Raw genomic sequence first — 7,085 nt, forward strand, 5'->3', positions numbered from 1 at the left:
GGGGGGGAGAGGAAGGAGGGGGATGTCTTCACCTCCACCAGACCTATCCCAGGTCTTCATTCCTAGCTTCCACAGCAGGAAAAACACCCATTTCCATACTCAGTTTCTCTATTTCTTACAAGAAAAAAATCTCTCTCCCATGCCAAAGGCAGTGCAGCATGTAAGATGGACCAAGGATGACAGCAAATGTCAGAAGCTTGCGCAGATCTAATTACAGCTGTGCCAGGGACCAGGCAACCTGACTGATCCCACAGTGGGACTCAATTTCCTTGGGAGGCAAGCCCTGCAACAATCATTAGAGAAAAGGCAAAGTCACAAGGGCTACTGAACAACTCACACTCACCGTGTGTGAGTGCTACAGAGCTCATCTCCCCTCTCCCCTTGTAATGCCTGATCAGCTCAGTGCTTTGGCAACATATGGAATAAGCTTTTTCATAGAACATGCTGCCTTTCACTAGACAAACTAGATGGGAAGAATAGGTATAACTGAGACGCCTTATCTTGTCCATATTCTTAAAGCACGCTGACTCTATCAGTGTATTGAAACATATGCTTGCTGCAGTCCTGAACAGAGCTGAGATGCCGATTGTATTGTGCATGAAAATTAAGATCCAAGCTTACCAGGCATCAGCTTTCCTCTGGCAGCTGCCTACATGCAGGTTCCTGCCCCACAGGGGACACACGGAGTCATAATCCAGGCTTGGGGTATGATGTGGAGAGTGAGATGCCCAGCTGCTTGTCTCCTACCTTGGTCACTCACCCCTAAGCCCTGAAGGAAAGGGCAAGGGAAGGGCACTGAGCATCCAGCTGGTACCATCAGCCCTCAGCATCACCTCTAAAAGAAAAACACAGCAGGGCAAATTAAAACTACACCAACACTTTCTAGAGGTATTCACTGATGAACTTAAAGAAACACAGGTCTACAGCTTCCCTTCAGCACAGCTTCAAGGCAGCTGCCTTCTTCTAACTATCCCCAGCTGCTGTTGCCCCTTTAATTAGGATCTGGATGCTAATCTCTCCCAGCCAGGTTCACATTGCTGGGCTGTTCACAGAAAGATGGTTTAAGCTTAATTTTCTTATGGAAGACAGTTTCTAAATCTGCTTGGAAATCTTTTTTTTTTTCTTCTGGCTGGTCTCACCAGAACTCCTTTAACAAACAATATCTCATTTAAAGACACATTTGGAATTAACCAAGTTATTTACACTAAACCCTCACAAGGATAGCTGGGCTGCAAAGGGAGCTGATGAATCTCCTTAAGGAGATCTGGACAGTGATGAGAATGGTCAAGAAGCCAGCCTGCAAGCAACACTTCTGCACAGCAGAAGCAGTGACAGCAATGCAGGCTACTCTGGAAGGCTCCAGCTGTGTGTAGAGCTTAGCTCCCTCCTCCACTAGCTTGCAAGCCCTCCCTCCCAGACAGAGGGATTAGATAACAAGCCTCCTTTCAGACAGGACATCACAATCTAGGATGGCAGCTGTGGTCCCTGGGCTGAGCTTCGCTCCTCTCTGCTGCACAGGAAGCTTTTCTGCCTCATTGGACACACTGTCCACCCCTGCCCTGAACTCAGGAGAGAGCAGCCTTTCCACACTGTGCTTCCTTTCCCTACCAGCTACAGTCCCTGCACATGGGGCTGTCCCCCTTTTTTTTTTTTTTTTTTTTATCTCACCAGCACAGCCAGCTGAAAGGCACTCAGTGCTGAGGATTCCTCCAGGACAGCAGTATTGCTCCGTCCAAACAGGCAGCATTTGCAGGGCAGGAGACAAACTGGTAGCATTTGCAGAGAGCTCTGAAGGCACATCACCTTCCAGAAGCATCCATCGTTCATCCTGCTATTCCTGGCTCACAACAAAGCTCGTTTGTTTTCTGAAAAAAGCTGAGAGAACATAACACATCCTTGCACACATCCTGTCACCCTGGGAACTAATCCTGTGCTCATCCTCCTTGATTTAACTGTCCCTTTGAGCCCACGGCACAATTTCAAGGCTTCTGGCACAAACAGCTGGCACAAAACACAAACAAGGGTCAGATAGCAAATGCAATCTCTCCTGGGGATGTTTTCCCAAAAGAAACCCCACTCGTTATGGTGATAATCCAGGTGAGCCTGAAACAGCTGCTCTTCAAGAGAACCATTCAGATTGGAAAAGACCTCTAAGTCCAACAATCAACCCATCCCCTATTAGAAAGGGGGCCAATTTCAAAGTTAAACATGATTGCATACTCTGTTAAATATCTTCCAGGATGGAAATTCCCAAACTTTCAGGTCACATAAGCCTCTATCTGCCTCTAAAATTTCCAGATACACACATCTGTCCTTTTGGACCCTGTGCCATAGCTGAAACATCCTGCATTGTTCTGGAAGCTGACCTCAGCACAGTCCTTGAAGAGAAGAAGAAAGTCTCCTGCTTTGATTGCTTTCTGTTTTTAAGCAGCCATCTGTTGAACTATCAGCCGAGACAAAATTGCCAGCTGCTTTGTACCAAAGAGGGAAGCCTGTGTTTAACTGAAAGGCACTGAGAGCATCCACCTCGTGTGTGAGCAATGAACCAATAATCCCACGGAAAGAAGAAAGGAGCCTTTTTGGAAGCTGGGGCAGGCACCGAGGCTGAGTTTCACTTCAGGTACTGCACAGACATCAGCTGAAACCTGGGGCAGCAGCACCAGCCCTCAGTACTGCACCAATTTTGTCCCTGCCCTTCTGTAGTCTGGAGCTGCTTGAGAACCTACAGCCTGCCCTGCAGCTAGGAGATGAAGATGCAGGGCAGCTCTGGCGTGAGTCAGACCAAGGCTGGATGGTCCAAATGGATTTTTCTCATTGCTCCTCCATTGCTGAGCAAGCTACACTGCCCCTGCAATGGAATACAATATGTACCTCTTCTTCACAGCCTTGCAATCCATTAGCACAAAGCTCAGTCCTCAGGGGGCACGGCTGGATCAGCACTCTGCACAGAGAGCATGTCAGAGAATGACAGGCAGAGAAGACATCAGTTATGTACTTGTTAAAGAAGCTGGGTGCTGGGATGGAAGAACAACCAAGGCTATGATAGCTAAGAACAACCTACAGTTGGTAAAAGAACAGCAAGTGCCACTGTTTAGAGGAAGAGCTAGAATCTGAGTTGCAGCAGCAGGCATGGTATGGGTTAGTTAATCCAGTGTACTATCACAGCAAACCTTTCCCTCTGCCCTGAAGGAACTGGCTGCAAACACAAAGCGTGTCCCAGTGAGAGGAAGAAGGTTCAGCACGTTTCCGATTCAAGCTTCACTGCCTCTGTAACAAACACACAAGGAAGAGTTTGATTTTTCTTTTCCTACATTGAGGTACATCTTTGTGCTTGTTCCCTTTACCAAGAAAAATAAAGGTGATCCTTGGAGCAGGAACATCAAGGGCAAATCCCAGTTCAAGTCACTTACCTGTGTAGTACGACTTCAAGTTCTGGTCTCTCAAAATACGCCATCACAAAAACCACCTGTTGCTCCTTGCAGTGGTAGGAGGAGGTTGACTGTAGCACTGACTTCCCCCCCATTGTGTTCAGCTAACAAATAAGGAAACAAAAAGAACAAGTCAGAGATGGGCATCCATAAGGGCAGCTACTGATACAAACCAGAGGGATTCAGCCAGGAAACAACAGATGCCAGTATCCCAGACAACTTGATGAGGCATGTGTTAAATTAGCTGAAAAAAAGGGCTTCCTGAAGCACCCAAGCCAAACAAGGGAAGAAATAGTAGAAATCACAGAAACATACCACTGAATGGCTTAGGTTGGAGGGGACCTTAAAGATCATCCAGTCCCAAACCCCCACCATGGGCTGGATCCCTAACCCCTTGCTGAGGCTGCCCAAGGCTCCATCCACAGCCTTGGGCACCTCCAGGGATGGGGTACCCACAGCTCTGGGCAGTTGTTCCAGGGTCTCACTGCCCTCAAGTAAAATATTTCTTCCTGACATCGAACCTAGATCTCCTCTCTGTTAGTTTAAAGCCATTCCCCCTTGTCCTGTCACTGTAGGAGTGTGTAAAAAGTCAGTCTCCCTCCTGCTTGTAAGCTCCCTCAAGAACAGGAAGGCAGCAGTGAGGTCTCCTCAGAGCCTTCTCTTCTCCAAGCTAAACAAACCCAACCCCTCAGCCTTTCTTCAGAGGAGAGGTTCTCCAGCCCTATGAGCATGTGTGGCCCTCTCTGGACCTGCTCCAACAGCTCCACATCCCTCCCACCGGAGGTCCCAGGCTTGGACACAGTACTCCAGATAGGGCCTCATGAGGGCAGAGTGAGAGGGGTCAGTCTGCTCCCCACCCAATGCCACCCCTCTGCTGACGTAGTCCATGATGCTGTTGGCTTTCCAGGCTGCAAGCACACACCTCTGGCTCATGTCCAGCTTTTCACCCACCAGGACCCCAAATATTTCTCCACAGGGCTGTTCTGAGTTCCTCTATCAGTCTGTATAATACATGGGATTACAGGGCGCTCAGCCTCATCAGAAAGCAGGTAATATTCCTTAGAATCAGGCAAACCCAGCTCACGGGCTCCAAAAAGCAGAGCTGAAGCACTGAGTGCCTAGAGATGCTCAGCTAACATATGCCAAAACCCTCAATAAAACAGTAGCTCTTTTCCACTGGATGAGTAATCTTCCCTATCAGGATGCAATCAGGAGTCCAGCTCTGATTTGGCTGGGACAGCCTTTCCTCTGATTAGGAACCTGCAAATCTCAGCCACTCGGAAGATTCTTGCTTGCAGGAAGATTGCCTACAGCAGCCCTTCAGATTAAACAACAGGCATTCCTTGCAGGGCCAACACCCAACCAGAGCTGCTGCTCAGCTATTCACACAGCTGCTTTCCTACTGAGTAATTAATGGAACGTTGAACTATTTTTAAGCCTGCCCCGTATCCTCATAGAATACAGCTTCCTAGAGGGATACATCTACAGATCTACAGTAAAGGTTGTCCTAATTCACAGAGACTTGGCAGAGCAAAGCTGTGTCTTAAGGAGAAAAACAGACCCAAGATGGGACCCTTGTGAAAGCCACTGTCTGAAGTCTAGGACAGAAGCAAAAGTCTCAGATCTGCACTAAAAGAGGCCACTTAAAAGTGCCTCCCACCTTCTGGTCCATAAAACCGTAACTTGCAGCCCAACCACATCCAAGGAAGTCTGAGATCTCTGCTATAAATACCAGACAGCCTCAGATGTCTCCAGCTGAGGCTCAGGACTGGCTGGGTTATTCACAGCCAGGGAATTAGCTAAATGCAGTTTAACTCATTTGTCTGCTTAATTTAGAGCACTCTTAAATCCCCACGTATTGATCCATATTGCCAGAGGTATTTTAACCTTTAAGAGTTCATGCTTTAAAAACTCACGAAGGAAGCTGGATTCTGAGGCCTTGCATCCCCCCTCCCAAAGGATGTGCACAAAGGTAGCTGGGCTAAAAAACCCACTCCTTCCAGTATAACAAATAATACAGTACACCATCTATTTTTCTCCTGGACTTCGTCAGTACAGAGCTGCCAATCAGCCCCTGGCCACAAAAGCACATGTCCTAATTAAAGGCAACGTGTAAATGCCCAAAGCAATGAAAGCAGAGCTTCACTGGTGGCATTTGGCAAGTGACAAAACGTAGAAGCTTTAACTAACAGTTCTTTGAAGGGCAAACCAAGGTTTATAAGCACCACTGCTGGAAGGAGAGCGTTAAATATCTTCAATTGGCAGATTTAATAATTGTCTGGGAAATGTCAAACGCTGTCAAAATACAGCAGAGCTCACTGCAGCTCGTAGCAAGGGGCTCCTATGGCTTCATCTGGGAATATGGGCGGATGGGTCCTCAAGCTCTGCCAACAGAAAATAGCTTGTTAGTTGGTATACGGAGCACAGAACCATTGGGGAAAAAAAGGGCAAGTCAGCCTACCCCAACAACCAGCATCTCCCTCCATACCTGTGCTGCAGCCCAGCCCAGTGCCAGGAATCTTCCCAGACTGATTGTATTGGTGCCCCCAGGACCAGATGTTCTGCAAGCTGCACTCAACCCAGTTCAGGGAAAAAGACTGACGAAATGCTCCTCAGTTCTACCAGGACCTGATATTTCCAGGAATTCTCTCACCTCAGAGGAAAGGAAATACAAAGAATGTTTTTGTTAAAGTATTCTGAAACAAAACACAGAAATGGAACCCACTGCTACAACAGCAAGACAGCTGCCACAGGAGCCCCCAAACACCTTCCTTCTGGCCTCCAGCTGCATGGGATTGCTTTATACCACCTTACACAAAACCCAAAACAGAATATTTCCTGCAAGTTACCAAAGAAATGGCTCTGAGGTTGCCCATAGGATTAGGCATTAGCTTGTAAACACCCTGTTCTCTGCAGTGAAAGCCTGCTGGTCTGATTCAGCCCCAGCATTAGGGTTGGGTTTTGAACTGGCAACATGAGTGGCTTCAACAGGATCAGAGCTGGACCACAAACCCTTCCTTGTTAGCTCAGACCCAGCTGGATGTCCTGCAGCAAACCCAGCTCCAGAGTCAGGCTGGGGGGACGAAAGCCAGTTGTGACACAGCCTGACAAACCCAGGACATGGCCAAGGGCTGACAGCACTCAGACCCCAATGCCACCATCCCTTCTGAAGAGGTGGCTCCCCATAGGGTCAAATCTCCAAGAAAAAAAAAAACCCAAAACATCAGTTGTTCCTCTGTCCTTGTTCAGTACTTCAGCACCAAAGCAATCAATGTTTTTACACCACCTCTGATATGCTCAGTTCAGAAAGTATCCTTTGAGGGGAAAGAAGAGGGAAGGAAGAATGTGTGGAGCCACATACCATCCAAAGGAGATTCAGAGAACTGAAGTTTCCTGAAACCAGTCCACTACCTAGATGTTTCCTGTCTGCACAAACACTTGGAATGGTAGAGCAATAAAACCCATTTCAGGAGAAGGGAAAAGCTTTGGAGATGAGCACAGAGTGCAGTGCTGCACACTCTTTAAAAGCCAGTGGAGCACATCCTCCTCCTGGGGGTGGCCAGCCCTGTAATTGCCACATTGCTTCACTATAATGATAATGGGAGAGTCAGGACAGCTGCAAAAAGTGAATGAGACACTTCTCCAAGAGAAAGGAAA

General features: G+C 47.7%; 1 long non-coding RNA gene across 2 annotated transcripts; it reads right to left on the bottom strand.

Annotated features, from left to right (window-relative positions):
• Positions 1-16: 16 nt before the first annotated feature.
• On the bottom strand, positions 17-7,058 carry LOC104912989. 2 transcript variants are annotated; one of them, XR_795063.3, is made up of 6 exons: positions 5,917-7,058; positions 5,748-5,812; positions 3,411-3,532; positions 3,171-3,267; positions 1,669-1,875; positions 17-835 (listed from the first exon to the last, which is right to left on the bottom strand). It is a non-coding gene; the product is annotated as an uncharacterized LOC104912989 (long non-coding RNA). The 2 variants fall into 2 exon arrangements; XR_002119316.2 differs by having other exon boundaries at positions 1,669-3,267.
• Between the last annotated feature and the right edge of the window lie 27 nt (positions 7,059-7,085).

Source organism: Meleagris gallopavo, chromosome 13, assembly GCF_000146605.3.
Source record: "Meleagris gallopavo isolate NT-WF06-2002-E0010 breed Aviagen turkey brand Nicholas breeding stock chromosome 13, Turkey_5.1, whole genome shotgun sequence".
In the NCBI taxonomy this organism is placed as follows: Eukaryota; Metazoa; Chordata; class Aves; order Galliformes; family Phasianidae; genus Meleagris; species Meleagris gallopavo.